At 40.9% G+C, this 15,818-nt stretch overlaps 1 protein-coding gene across 1 annotated transcript in view; it reads right to left on the reverse strand.

The window, feature by feature from the left end:
- FUT8 (fucosyltransferase 8) overlaps nt 1-15,458 on the reverse strand; it is a 103,162-nt gene extending 87,704 nt beyond the window's left edge. Inside the window, exon 1 of the mRNA XM_069017203.1 lies at nt 15,442-15,458. The gene's annotated coding sequence lies outside the window, so the exon portion shown is untranslated. The remainder of the gene's footprint in view (nt 1-15,441) is intronic.
- Nucleotides 15,459-15,818: the final 360 nt, after the last annotated feature.

The raw sequence follows: 15,818 nt of genomic DNA on the forward strand, positions 1-15,818 counted from the left end.
GTTGCAGTAATTAGCTCAAAGGAGAAAGTCTACTCTACCAAAAGACAAGACTATGAACAATGTTTGACAGTCCCAGAAAAAAAAAAATCAGCAAGCTTCATAGAAGAATAAAGACAGTACCATACATGTCACTGAAAAACAACTGTGATGTTGAAAACACAATACAAAGGAACATGGCTGTAATCCAATTAAAAAAAACCTTACTTGTTTCTAGTTCGTATTTATATAGAAAAGCTAGACAGCCTTGCTATTAATTTTGCAGGATCATTTTAAACTGTGGTATTTAATTCATCCTATCAAAGTTCTGACATAAAGCAGGTGAAGTTTCTTTAAAAATTAAGAAATATACAGCTTACTATCCACTCCAAACACCAGCTACCCCTACAAATACCATTACTCAAATCATTTACAGTCAGAGAAATTTATATGGAAAGAGATATGAACACACACAAGAAATACCAACACCAACAGAATTATTAAAAATCTTCTATGTATTAATTAAAACAATTCATTTAGTAAATGAAAGAAACCACATTTTCTATCATGCCTTAGATGCCTCACCCTTTTCTTTCTTCATTTTCTTCTTCCTTCTGAAAAAGATAAGTTCTTCAAACCTACCCACAGTGAGCACATGGCTTGATTTTGCTAGAGAAATTATAGTAGGAATTCATACATAATTTCATCTTTTCTTTCAAGCTTTTCAAACAAGAACCAAATAAATATCATAGCACTTTATTCCAAAGTCTATCATTGATCAGCTTGAGTGACTCTGCTTTCATTAACTGACTGGTCAAGTAGCAGTGCATTAACAAGATTGTGGTCAACCTCACTGCTGTGACTCAGAACCATACCAGCAGCTGTGCAGGTTTCAAAGATAGTATCAATTCTGTACTGCTGCCATTGCTCCTCTGTGGGAAGGCTAAGAACAGATGCAAGCAGCATACAACAACCAGGAAGCTGAGAAAAAAAGGAACACACTGCTTCCCTTGAGGAGAGAGCGGTGCAGCTTCACGTTTATCAGACATGGTAAATGTTCATGTTTATCAGACAGGTTAATCAAAGGTGGATCTTCAAACAAATCTTCAAACAAAGTCAAGAAGACTATTAAATTTAAGATCCTGGCAATTAAAATCAAAGAAGTGGTCAGGGATTTTCAATAACAAAATCTGAAACCTTCCCGCAGTGTCTGATAGGTGCCTGATAATGAAGGAAGCTGAAAATTTATATTAAATATAATTCCATCAGTATAAATATTATAACCCATGCAATTTATATCATGCAACAGAAAATGCCTTTAAATGTATTCCTTGACACTACACACCAAGTTTTATAGACCCTAAATGTTAGAGCAAAAAACATGTACTACTACTAGAGTACATTTCATTTCAGAGACGTTTCGGGTCTTTTAAGTTGCTGGTATTTGAGAAATTTTTAACATCTTTTCCTTGAGCAGGCTTCACCACAAACCAACTAAAATAGCATGATATTAAGAGACTATTCCTTCAAATGTACATTTCAATGTTCCTTCTGAAGTGGTTGTTATTTTCCTATCTCCTACTTTCACTATCCATTAGCCAATCCTGTACTATTTTCTTACTCCTCTCCTGCTTAATTTATGAAGAAAATTTTTAGAAAATTATACATATGTCCTTCCTACTTAGGGATAAAAAGCAAATATCATTTTAAAACTTACATGTTGATTTTTAACCATTTTGAATTTCATCTTTTTCTCTCTTTCAGTTTATAATGTATGAAGAAGAGCAGACACTGCAATGAATTTATTATGGGTTAAAGGCTCCACAAAAAAAAGTGCTTCATTCATTCCCAAAGCAAGTATATATTGGTAGTAAGTCAGGTTTCCCTACACTACCCAATGACTGTGGTACAAGCTACCCTACATGATCAGAATAATCTAGCATAATTATATAGTTTTGTATATATGTCTGCATGCATATAATATGGGTATGTTTAATCTGTACTATTCATATAACCCAGTTTTCAATGAGCAAAGAACTTTACAAATTGTATCAAGCATCACTTCTGTTTTCTTTTATAACAGCAGCATTATCTAACCATAGATCACCCTTTCCCATCAGTCAAGAGATGCTGACAGACACCAAGCAAAGAAAACAAGGCAGTACTCAAACACCAAGAGATACAGAATCATGAAAAAGGGGTTTCTGCTAAATCCTGATCCCAGTAAGAGGACAGTAGGAAAAGAAAAGCTAATATATGGAAGAACTCTGGGAAGCATGAAAGAAAAGACACTGAGACAATGTTAAAAAAAAATATATACGTCATCTTAAGCCTGATATACAAGCAAAATTTGTAGCAGCTTTTACTCTACGCTTAGTTTTACAGAGATACAGTTTGACATCAGTGCTGTCCATCATTGAACTCATTAGAGAGCCTACTGGATAAAGAAGGACAAACATGTCCCCATACTTCATACATTTCCATCAGGAAATAGAAAGTCTAAAGCTGAAAAAATGCAAGATAAAAGATAGATGCGAGAGAAAATGTTTTGTTGAAGCTCAAAATGCGCCCTGAAGAACTAATGAGTCTGCCTTCCAAATACCTTTTCTCTACACACGATACATTATGTCACCAATTACACACATGTAATTAGTGCAATTAAGGGAAGACAGACACCTGTAATAGTACAAGTGCCATTAGAAATTAGTTCAAATGACAGTATTCCATTTTGGTTTACTACTGATTACTCTTAAATACTGTCACATTGTATTTTTTTATGTTAGCACATACTAACTGCACACCTGGGACTATCCACTGTGAAAATAACAGTAAATCTTCACGCAGCATATCCAAACACAGCTATGGGAATCCACAGTTCACAGCACTTTTTATCTACAATCACATTTGACCTAACATAAGAATAAAAAAAAAAAGCCATAATCTAAGGGCCCCAAGCTATAGGTACACTTCAACACCAGGAGATGACAGTTAATAAACACAATATTAATAAAATATTTTCAAGCAACAACCAAGAAAAGAACTGACCAAAGGAGTATTCCAAATGCTTCCATTTCACAGTACTAATGATTTCAAAAAGAACAGTTAAAACTATGACCTTCTTCAATAAGATATCCTTAAACCAGATAAATTATCAATTTTACTGTGGTTACTTGTGCCAGGGAAGGTAAGCAGTTAAATACTACACAACCATAGAAGACTTCAAGAGAAAAGCCAGTAACAAAAATCTGAAGATTCCCCGTTTGCTTATGACTTCAAGGAGCTCTTGAGTAACAGAATGGCACAGAGAACATTAAGTACACAAGCAGATCTTTACTGTCCTAGAAGTCAGATCACAGTAAACCCCTTTAAGAAACAAAAAACTGGCTAAATATGTTTGAATTGCAGTTGCCAGTGAGTTTTACCCAGTACTTACAAACTTCTCAGCAGGAAACAATTTTCATGAACACCAAGGATGCATCTTTGCTGTCTAACACAGTATGACCATATTGTAGCATTTCACATCAGTCACGAGGAAATAGATTTAAATGAAAATTTAAGGACTGTGAAAAAGTCTTAATGTATTTATATTAGCTATATAAACATGAAGAAAGTCAAAAGGCCTGACTCAGAGTGAAAGCTATTCAGAATCTGCATGCTCCTTCAAGATAGCACTCTGAAATAAACAAGATACAATTCTGCTTACTATTTTTCCCACTTCTTTTCAAATATAACCATGTAATTGATACCCTACTTAAATTTCTGACGGGACACTACAGTATTACCTCCATTTACTAGCTCAGATTTTTGAAAACATAAAAAAAATCAGTCATATGAATCTATAAAATCAAAAGGCCAAGATGAATCATTTAATTTTCTAAACAATCTATAGCAAAACACCTCTCCTATGAGGAAAGGCTGACAGAATTGGGTTTGTTCAGCCTGAAAAAGAGAAGGCTTCAGGGTAACCTAACTGCTGCCTTCCAGTACCTGAAGGGAGCCTGCAAGAAAGATGGAGAGGGACTCTTGACAGAAGTGTGTAGTGGCAGGACAACAGGGGATGGCTTCAAACTGAGAGTAGATCTAGATCAGATAATAGGAAGAAATTATTTCCTGTGAGAGTGGTGAGGCACTGGAACAGGTTGCCCAGAGATGTTGTGGATGCCCCATCCCTGGAAGTGTTCAAGGCCAGGTTGGAGGGAGCTCTGAGAAACCTGGTCTAGTGGAAGGTGTCCCTGCCCAGGCCAGGGGTGTTGGAACTGAACGATCTTTAAGGTCTCTTCCTACACAAACCATTCTATGACTCCATGATGTTCAGGGTATCATACCAATGCCTTAATCAGCATGGCATGACTTGAAAATACCTGAAAATCTGTACTATATTGTACCACAGTCAATTTTATGCTCATCTTCCAAATCTGTCCTCTAAGAAAAGGGCTCTCCACTGGAGAAAGCAGAATGTTATGTAAGCAAGAGTAAACCTGGAATCAGACAGGCCGAAGTACTACAAAAGGGATCCCCAAAGTTAACAAATATAAAAAGACCAATCAAAGATCAGATGGCTCAGGGGGAATACATGTCACATCAACAAAAAGTGCAGATAAAAAGGACTTAATCTTTCCCTAATGACAATTGATATCCACTTGACATAAAAAGTTGGATAAAAGGATATTTTAACCATATGTGAAACCTGTTAACTGTGAACAAACCAACACTGGGGACATGCTTGCAGTTAACCAATCTATTTAGCAGGCATACAAATGTGACAGTTCCTCTTCTATTCTTGTGAAGAATGAGTAAGCCCACCCCAAAGACCCACAGCACTCAGATACAGCTGGAATAGTAAATGTACTCACTCCATCACTTTAATCTACATAAGAACATGTGCCACAAAAGGCACAGTCTTGGGAGTCTTAACTGAAAATACATTTGGTCACAAAGTTGTGACTGTCTCTGCAAAGCAGGGACAGCAGGATCTTATCTGCTGCAGGACTTCAGGAAACAGTGGATTTGGATGTAAGCAGAAATCATTGCTCTGTAAAACAGTATTTCAAATTCATTCCTTGGAAAGCCTAGCATCAAAACATCTCTGGTGAAGAGATACCAGCATATCCTGTTACATCTCAACACATGGTTTTATGACCCTATGTCAGATTTCAGTACTTGGGAGATATTTCCTATTCTTGTCCCAATAGCCTGAAGCAACTAGACATGTTCGGTGTGCCTAAGGATGAACTGTAAGTGATTTTGTGCACACATACAGAAGGGTCTTAAGAGCATGCAACTGAATACAGACTGTGCTCTCTCAGCTTTTCTGTAGACACAGAATCTGCAGAATTATTAACATTACCTATGCATGACACTGCAGTATGTTGTACAGGAAAATCAAACAAGCATTCTAAATTTTGCTGATCTCTCTGTATCTCATATGTACGCCTGGCTCCTTGAGAGACCAACATTTCTTTGCTCTGCTTATACTGAATCCCTCATCTGTAAGAGCACGATCCATTGTAATTAAGTGAAGAAGGATAAAAGGGCTTTCTCACGTGCATTACAAGGATCCTGCTGCCTCTGAAAAAAAAAATGACATCAGAAAAAACATCGAAACCCACTAGGGAACATCCCCTGCTCCCTAGGAAGTACCCAAAGCATATATCTGCAAAATTTGAAAATATTGTTGTAGGATATAAGCTGCCATATTACCAAAACTGCCATCCATCTTTCCAGCCTGGCAGAGCAAACTTCAGAGTATTGATACCTAGTCCAGCACCACCTCATTGAAGTAAAAGACAAAAACCACTACAAAGAGAATGTCTAGCAGTTCAATCCAAAATTCCGACTGATGAGTAGGCATCTGCAACGAAGATAACTCAAGGAGAACATCTTTCAATGCCACTGAATGCCTCCAGTGGGCCACATGAGGAAAAAGGTGTAATTCATGCTGTCCTAGCTGCTATAACTTAAAAACACCCCAAAAGCATAGACAGATCAAAAAGTCGGATGCTGTACTGTTAAAAAACAAACCCCAAGATAACTGTGAAACAGATTTAGTTATCGAACAGAAATGTGAAGACATGCATCAAGAAGACTGTAAACTGTGAACAAGTCATTCTAAACCCCAGACTACAGAAAAAGGAAGGGCAAAGACTATCTAAGCATACTAAGACATGGCAGAATACCACAAAGGTGTCTCAGTGAAACTGTCAGAAGTAAGGAAAGCAATTAATTTATGTTTGGATTTTAGCTTTTCTCCTGTATATTCAAATCTTGCCCTAAATAAATGCTTGCCTAGGCAGCTGGGGGTAACTACAGACATAAGGTGCCTTGCCATGAATGGTTCTATATAACTTGGGGTGGGAGAAAAACAAAAGCGGGGTGAGGAGAGAGAGTACCATCCACATTAGATGATTGTATCCTTGAGAGGGAATAGTTTTTGCTGTTGCAGTGTGAGCACTGATTGTCAGACAAAAGAAGATGTTTAGCAAACACCCTAAAGGAGACAAGATGTCAGCTAAGTACAGCATATCAAAAACCTGTATACATACTTCAGGTATACTACGTACTTTATCATCATAAATAGAGGCACGGAGTGAAAGACAAAGTTCCAGGCAATCTGAAAGCTCACATTCTGACACTTAGTCAACAGAAATTTCCTTAGAGGCAAACCATTTAAAGAAGAAATTTTTGTAATTGAATACATTAATAATTTTTAAAAATATTTTTACAAATATGCTTTATGAACTCTTCAATAAACAGCATATTGGATAAATACTTACTTTAATATTTACTACATACATGCACAAAAACACCTTCAAAAGAATAAACTTCAGAAAGTTTAACAAATATATTGGTACCCATACAAATCAGACTTACCTTGAAAAGTTACTGTGTCACTGTGCAAACAAATTATGGTGAAGTACAACATAAGTAATATAATAAACTAAAGATGAATATTGGGAGGTTATAAGAAGGGAATTCCTACTGCTCTTTTATAAAACCTTTTGTAAGAGCAATACTTTGAAGAAAGAGTTTAACTCACAGCAAGTCAAAATTGATGTCCATAAGATATTCACAGCAATGTTCCACAAGCTTCTAAAGAGTCTGTAGCGTGCAGAATTAATAATGTCATGGTGATATTTATTGCTATTAACTGTCTCACAAAAGAAATTCCCTAACATTACAGAAAATTATTCATCTTGCTACTATAAGATTATGAAGCAAACATATAATGAAAGCACACTCCTAAAAAGCATTTACATTCAGAATATTGCTACCACAAAGCAATTGTAGCAGCACAAACTTCAAGTTCTAGAATGGCCAACAGATGAAGTATTTATTTTTACTCTGTTATATATTATATATACATATTTTGAAAAGAAATTATGCGCATTATGCTTTATTAATATCCAATATTTGATGGAACTAAATACAGTGGTTGATTCACTGGAAACTATGCTTTGCTATAGAAATCACCATTTGTTTTAGGGAGGATACCTAAAGAGTACAGGGTAGCAAATACAAATGAAGAGGCAAAAACCTCAGAAAAAGATCATTCCTCATGTAACAGCTCTTACTTAAATAACAAAAATGAAAAATAATTTTAAAATATACATATACATCCAGTCTGTTATTTCACAGTAGTTCTCTGCTACAGGCAACTCTTCTGATTTGAAGACTTTTAGCCAAGTCTTCTAAAACAGTTCCTGGGCTCCTCACATCTTACGACTACTTCTCTTCCTTTATTTATTCCTCACCCTGAAAATGCGGCAGGGGAGGGAGAAAAGAGCAGGAAGAAACAATAATCATGTGAGGGAAGTAGTATATAATATTTGGAAGGGGGGGAGGGGGGAGGGAAATCAGAATTGATTGCAACTGATTTAACAGATTGTCAGAAAATCACCACCTGGAAATGATGCATTATGAGCTACATAATACGAATTTACATACTTATCATGACAAATGACCAAGAGAGATCACCAATTTTGAAGGCTGACACATACTTCCTTGTAGAAGAATCATTTTTCACTTTAAGTTGCCAAAGGCTTTTCAAGATGACCCACTCTGTGCCAGGTGTCCATGTCAAAGTTACTTCAATATTTACATGGTATGCAAAACATATTTTTCCTCTTTCCAAGGAAAGCCGCATAGAAATCCACTTTCATGTAATTACAAAAGGTTATTTTTCTTCAAAAAGTTTAATCACTTGTATGATTTAAGCTCCACGTGCATCTAAGAGACAGCAAAATGCTTACCCTGACATACAAATGATGCTTTTGTCAAGCTCACTGTAATGCTACTGTTACTGATTTTGTTTTGATATGTTGCAGCTGAGCCACCTACATATCCTGCCTGTACTTATTCCATTCTTGTATAAGGCTTCTGGGAACTTAAGATCCACGGTTGTAGACTCACAGGATAACAGAGCTTGGAAGGGACCTCCACATGCCCCTCAGTCCAATCTCCTGCTCATGGTCAGATATCAGATAAGAATGGGTTGCTCAGCTTTACCTATTTGTGTCCTAGAAACCTCTAAGACAGAAGCTACACAGTTTCTCAGGGCAACCTTTTACACAGCTTGACTATCCCCATGGAAAGAACTTTTCCTTACATCCAGTCTGAACCTTCTTTGTTTCAATTTATGAACACTGCCTCATGTCTTCTCCCCACGCATCTCAGTGCAGAGCCCGAGTCCTTCTTCTCAGTGATGTCCTCAAAAAAAAACCAGTAAGTTGTTGTTTGATCCCACTGAAATCACGTGTTTCTCAGGCTAAACAAACCAATCTCTCTCAGCCTCTCCTCACAGGACGAGTGTTCCAGCTCCCTGATCATCTTGGGAGTCCTCCACCAACTTCACTTCCATTTATCAATGTCTTTCCTGTATTTAGAGTCCCAAAACTGGGCACAGCACTCTAGATGCAGTCTAATGAGCAGCAAGTAGAGAGGAACAACCACTTCCCTCTCTCTGCTGGCTATGTTCCTCCTTATAAAGTTCAGGAGGTTGTTGCCTTTCTTTTCTTTAGGCTGAGAGTCGGGGTTGTGGAGAGCAAGAGGGAAAGGGACAGGAAAAGGAGAGAAGGCTTCTGTGAAACCTTAGAGCACCTTCCAGTACCTAAAGGGGGTCTACATGACAGCTGAAGAGGGACTTCTGACAAGGGCATGTAGTGATAGGGCAAGGGAGAATGGCCTTCATTGAAAGAGGGAAGGTTTAGATAAGACACCAGGAAGAAATTTTTTATTGCAACAGTAGTGGAACTCTGGAGCAGGTTGCCCAGCGAGGTTGTGGATGCCCCATCTCTGGAAGTGCTCAAGGCCAGGCTGAATGGGGCTTTGAGCAGCCTGCTCTAGTGGGAGGTGTCCCTGCCCATGGCAGGGGGGTCGCACCTGGACGATCTTTTATGTCCCTTCGTATAGGCTTGGAGATAAATTTTTTTCTTTTCCTTAGCAGCCCTCAGTGCTGTGCTTTACATTGGTAGCTGGAAATCATTCTGTGATTCTGCAGGGGCATGCTGCTGCTGATCCACAGTTAGAGTGCTGTCTACCAGGACCCCATGTTTCTCCAGCAGAGCTGCTTTCCAGCCTGTCAGTCCCCAGCCTGTATCACCACAAGGTGCTCCTCCTACAGGTGTAGGACTTTGCAGTTGTTCTTGAGTAAAGCTCCAGATGGGCCTTGTGATCACAGTGACAAAGTCCCTCTGAATGGCAGCCCATCATCAAGCACAGCAACTATGCCCCCCAATTTGGTGTCATCTCCAGCACACTTTATGACCTACTCAGGACAAATCCCTGCAGTACCCCTTTTGTTCATCAACCTCTCTATATGACACATTAAGCACTTCTTTCTGAGTCCATCCATCCAACCAGTCTTTTTTGTATCATCTAGCTCTCCAGCAATCTGTAATGTCCAAATCTGGATACGAGAATATTGTTGGTGACAGAGCTGAAAATCTTGCTAAAGTCCAGGAAGATTAAATCCATGTTCTTCCCTCATCCAAAGTCAGTCATTTTACCATAGAAGGCAATCTGCCTCGTCATGCATTATTTTTACCTTTGATAAATCCATGCTGATTGCTCCCATTCACTTCCTTCTTCTTGTGTCCAGAAATGTGCTCCGAGAACACCCACGCCCTTATTTTCCCCAGGGACAAAAAGGAAGCTACCCAGTTTGTAGCTCTTTGGGCTGTATTTTGGCCTTTTTATGCATTTGTTCAGCCATTGGGAGGGTCTTCTGGTATCCACGATGCTTCAAAGATGATGGGGAAGGACCTCACTGTGACTCTGGCAAGCTCTACCAGCATTCACAGGCAGGGTGCATTTGGCCACATGCATAGGCAGGGTTTGAGTTCTCTCAGTAATCCCCAACTGAATCCTCAGCCACTGCTGGTAGTTGCTCTCCTCAAACCCTTGTTACTAAGCACAGAAGCCTGGGAGACCTTGCTGGCAATGACTCACCAAGGAACAGAGGGATCAGGATACCCCAGCCTTATCTGTATCCACCCTCACTATGACACATCACTACCCAAAAGAAGCTCGTATTTTACTTGTCCTGCTTTTCACTACTCAAGTACTAGAAGAAACTCTTCTTGCTGGCCTTGATCTCCCTCGTGTCATCTCTAGGTGAGCATTGGCTCTCTTGATGTCATCCCTACATACCAGGACAATTTTTCTAAATTTCTCCTTCGTAGCCTGTCCCAGCTGCCCCTGCTTGCATATCCCATTTTTGCACTGCAGCTCAGACATGAGTTCCCCATAAAGTCAAGCTTATCTCTTGATAGGCCTGCCTGTTTTCCTGACTATCAGGATGGACCACTGGCATCTAAATTTATTCTCAGTGATATCCCTGTTGGATCCAACAAGTATGAAAACATAAGCTATCCACATAAACAAATGGGTGGAAAAGAGAGGAAGCAATAAAATTTGACTGAAGAAAGAACTGCAATGTGGGAAAAAGCTGATACAGTTGACAGAGTGAACACAGTCTTGAGTTGGGATAGAGACCAAGTCTGAGATAGGTAGGAAGACAGGCAGGAAAGGAAAAAACAAATTCAGATGAGGGAAGCCAGGAAGAATGAAGCACAAAACCGAAGGTGGAAAACTACAGAAGACAACAGGAGCCAGTGGAAATTCACAACACGGAGAGGACAGACCCTCTTTATGACAGAGAACTGGATGTGAAACTGAGGATAGTGGACAGAAACCTGAGACCAGCGGAGAGGACTGTGAAAAGCTAGAAAGGATTCAAAGAGTGAAAGAAACTATAAACAATTTATTAGAACCTCTATGCACAGCAGTTCTGGATGTCAGATAAGAAGCCCTTTAGCAAGAAACAAACTGTTTACTTGGGGAAAATAGGATTGTGATAAAAATTTCAGAATAGGACAAAGATTGGACAGGGAGATATTACACAAGGAATAAGCAGAAAAATCAGTATCCAACAGAACATGCTCACTGCCAGAGCCTGGAATAGAACCCAAGATTCCAGAGTTTCACCTCTACTTTCAAACACTTAAAAATCTCAGAAAACCGTACACAGACAACATCATTTGGACCACAGCCGAATCACAAATTACTGGTATCACATTCCCAGCTAGCTCAAGTGGCACAAGTCTCATGGCAAAATAGACAAATTTCAGCATTTTTAAAGACTTATATGCTATATGCATATTAGTCATATATGCAATCCCACAGGACAGGGGATTTCCTCCTGTCCATCAGGCTTGCTGACTTTTTTTTTAATCTAGAATGCTGAACATTTTGGTTATGCACAAAGAATTTCACAGAGTTTTAAACACTTGACTATCAAAAACCTAACCATTGATTCAAAAAACATACAGTCACATGACAAAAATGAAAGGTTATTTGATCTTGTTCTCTGTGCCCTTGTGCCCAAGGTACTCTTGCTGTGTTACTGAACAAAATGCTAGAAAAAAAAATAAATAACAATGTTATATTACATAAGGACCTTGTCGTATGCACTGCAAATGTTGGCAAGTGTGTTGTTAATCAGACAGGTATTGCAGGAAAAGGGACAGAATTAATATTGTCCTGGAAATTTTTCTTCTTTTTTCTTGCACACAAATAATTTTTAAAAGAAAAAAAATATATTAAAAAACCCCACAAACTTTTAATGAGCAATCCACTTTTCATCAAAACTATGGACTCAGTACCTTGGGGTTAACACTGCAACAAATCTAAGTATTTATACTTGCAGACTACATCAGCACACACCATACTACAAATCAAGCAGTGAGGTCTTTTCTAGATAGGCATCCATGGATCGCTGTTGAGGGGTTTATTAAAAACAACAAAGAAAAGCCAGATTACTGTTAGTAAATTAGAACTTTATGGGAAAACATCTTAGAACACATAAATCATTAAAACATTGATAGATTATTTTGAAAAATCATATCATAAAGGTCCTAAATTGGATATTCAACACAAAGGAATACATAATAGATCTCAGGAGACTTATGTGAAAATATTACTAGTGAAACATGCAGGCACTAGAGACTGAAGGTAATGAAACAGCAAAAGAGGAAATTAAGAAGGTACAGTATGAACAGCACATAAACAAATAGTAAGGCCACACATTATTTGACACCAAGAAAAAGGATTCAATATCACACACTGAACACCATCTATGCCATTCTATGCTATATACTGAAAGCAACATTGTAGGGGAAAACATAACATTTAGCCCTACATTTACAGGTCACATTACAGTTCTTACAAGAATCTCTAATTCTAGCTTTTCATGACTTATAAGACCTTGACCTTGCAACTTCAAAGTTCTTTGGATATAGTTTTTGTTGCACAATAGCAAAACACATACTCTATTTCCCTAAAAAACTCACACATCACTTCACCTGCAGATTATTTTCATCCTACAAGAAATGCATATTAATGCAATCATACATAGCATGCATCATCTACAATTGTATTCCTTATCATATTAGAAGCATATTCTATGACCAAACAACAAGCTTTTGAACGAGTCCAGAAAATTAAGTCACTTTTGCTTTGACACTAGCTCCCCCTCCAGACCAGCCTAAGATTATAGTAATGACTTTTTACTTTAATTCTGACTCTGCAACAAGATATAAATACTCAAGTCCAAACCTTCCTCATCTTTACCCACTTAAATGTCAATGAACAGACTGATCTGATAAAATATAAATAAAATTATCATATATTATTTTTAACTGCATACATTCCAAGCCTGGGAAAATCATTTGGTTTAGAAAAGATCTGACAGATAAAGCACCTATTCCATACTGCCACACAAAGACAGAAATGGACCAAAAAAAAAAATTTGTACACTATGAATGGTGTGCAATATTTGTAATACATAAGCATTCAATTATACAAACAAGTCTCTATTTGCAGTCTCAATAAAGTGATCATAAACCACAGATGTCAAACCAAAGGGAAGCCCCTGTGTGGTTTAGTACAACCTTTACTGATTCACTTAAGGTGAAGTAGCTCCATCTCTACTCCAGCAAGTATAGCTCACTTTTTTTTTCTCGTATTAGCTAGAACTAGTATCTTTGCAGTTGTTCAGCTCATGAAACTGCCAAAATTTTAAACAAATGAAGACAAAGGACTAAAAGGGAAAAAAAGCTGACCTTTGTCAGAAAACTGACCACCTGTATTTCCCAGTTGTCAAATGTCCTGGCAACTACATCACTAAAAGAGTGAATTTGCCTAATTCAACACTCCAAGTTGATTCCTGCCTTTCCCTCATTGTTGAGCTTCTCACGCAGAAAATATGAGTAACTAATTATACTTCCAACTTTGAAAAAGGCTGTCTTATTACACGTAGTTGGGAAAATATGCAAACTTTGCAATATGCTAGCGTGCCTGCTTAAGGTACATATACCTATGAAACCCTAACAAGCATCAATAAAAATCTCACAGTAAGCATAGCTGCAATAACCGAGAAACAGATGCTACTGGAAATACATCAAAGCAGAGTCACCAACTCCTCATAACTAATTTTCTTTAATAATGAAAGGAATTGTAACAGAGTTATCTGTAAAAGCACACCAAGCACTAGCAGCAGAAGCAATGTTGGCCACTTATTTGCTTTTGCAGTTCAGACTTTTCTGAAGTTTTTGACAACTTGTAGTGGAAAACTAGTAGGAAAAATAAATAAGATTAATACTATAAAATCAAGAAACCTTTTTCATGCTCACTCTTTCTGACTCCTTTCATGCTCACTCCACTGACTTCCAGGCCTAGACATTAAGATCCTGTACTTTGGGATAGAAGGAGTATGTGTGTTTATATGTACACATGTATACTGAAACATACAGCTTTCAGCTATATGTTTCAGTATACAAACACACACAGACACAGAGAACTGCCAAGTGCTAATACAAGATCGCAGATAAAGTACAAGGACATTCTGAACACAGGGTTGTTTCCCACATCCATGTACACACAGTATGTGCATCACAGTGTACCATGCGTGCGTTGAGGGTGCAAGGACAGCAGGTACTGCCCCGAGGAAGTGACAGTCTTTGAACAAGCAATTTTACAGCTGATGTCTTTGTCCTTAGGCTTCTTGGTACAACTTGCACCACTGCACTGTAGTTCCTGCCTCTTGTACCCTCCACTAAGAGTTTCTGAAAGCAGAGGATCACAGCCTGGTCTTTGCATCAAGAACACAGTGCGCGCACTACCTGCACACACGTGTGAAAGACCTGAGCACACATCAAACACTAACTCGCCTAGAGGTAAATCGCCACAGCCTCACCAGTAACAGGATCCACGACCAAAGCAGTTAATTGTGCCGAAATACAGGAAAGGTCTCCGTGGGAAAAGCCCCAGGCAACAACCGATGGCTCTGTACCCGTGTCAGACAAGCACCTCCTCGAGCTACCAGGCGGCCCTAGAGCGTGAGGTCCGTCCTCAAAGCCCACGTTTCCCATGTATTTCTCCCTGCCAAAACCAGGCGTCCCCTCGGGCGTCCGCAGTTCCCGGGACAAGGAAAGTTGGAGGCCGCTCCCCGCGCCCTGCGGCCGAGGCGCACGGGACGGTGGCAGCCGCGCTCCGCGCTGCGGGAACCCCGCTGCCCACGCCGCGCCCGGGGCAACGCTGCCGCCCTGGACTCGCACGCATCTCCCTCCCGGGCCCGGCCCGGCCCCGCCGCCGACGGTGATGCCCCGGCCGCCCGCCGAGCCCGGCCTCCCCTTCCTCCGCCGCGCTCTCCGGCGGCCCCAGGCCCCACCAGCGACCCTCAGGTGAGGGAGCCCACGGGGACCCCGGCACACGGCGGGGACCGGCCCCCTCCCCGCCGTCACCACCCTGGCGGCGGCGGCAGCGGTTGCTGAGCAGCGCCCGAGTCGCAAAAGCGGCGCCGCCAGGCCCGGGGGAGGGATGGGGAGCGATGGCCGGAGCAGCCCCGTCTCGCCTCGGTACCCGCTTCCCCGCCGCCGCGGCTGCCGCTCAGCCCCCGCATCCCCTTACCCGAGTGCCGGCGCCGCCGGCGGAGCCCGCGCTGCCGCTGCCGCGGGTGCCGGGCGGGGGGGGCGGCGGGGCGGGCGGCGGAGCGGCGGGAGGAGACGGAAGCAGGAACCCGCCGCCGGCGGAGCGGAGCCGGCGGGGACGGGGCGCGGGGCGCGGGCAGGGCGCGCGCCGAGGGCGGGGAGCGGCGCGCGGGCAGCTGTGACAGCGGCGCACGGCCCGGGCAGCGCGCGCCCCCGCGAGCGCGGTAGGAAGAGCCGCGCCGCGGGCGCGCGCCTGCCGGGAAAAGCAGCCTATGGGAGCGCGAGCCGGGCCTCGGTGCCGCGGGAGCGCCCCCGTCACGGAGCGCCGGAGCGCGCATGCGCGCCCCGGACCTTCCA

This window comes from Aphelocoma coerulescens, chromosome 5, assembly GCF_041296385.1.
Source record: "Aphelocoma coerulescens isolate FSJ_1873_10779 chromosome 5, UR_Acoe_1.0, whole genome shotgun sequence".
Classification (NCBI taxonomy): Eukaryota; Metazoa; Chordata; class Aves; order Passeriformes; family Corvidae; genus Aphelocoma; species Aphelocoma coerulescens.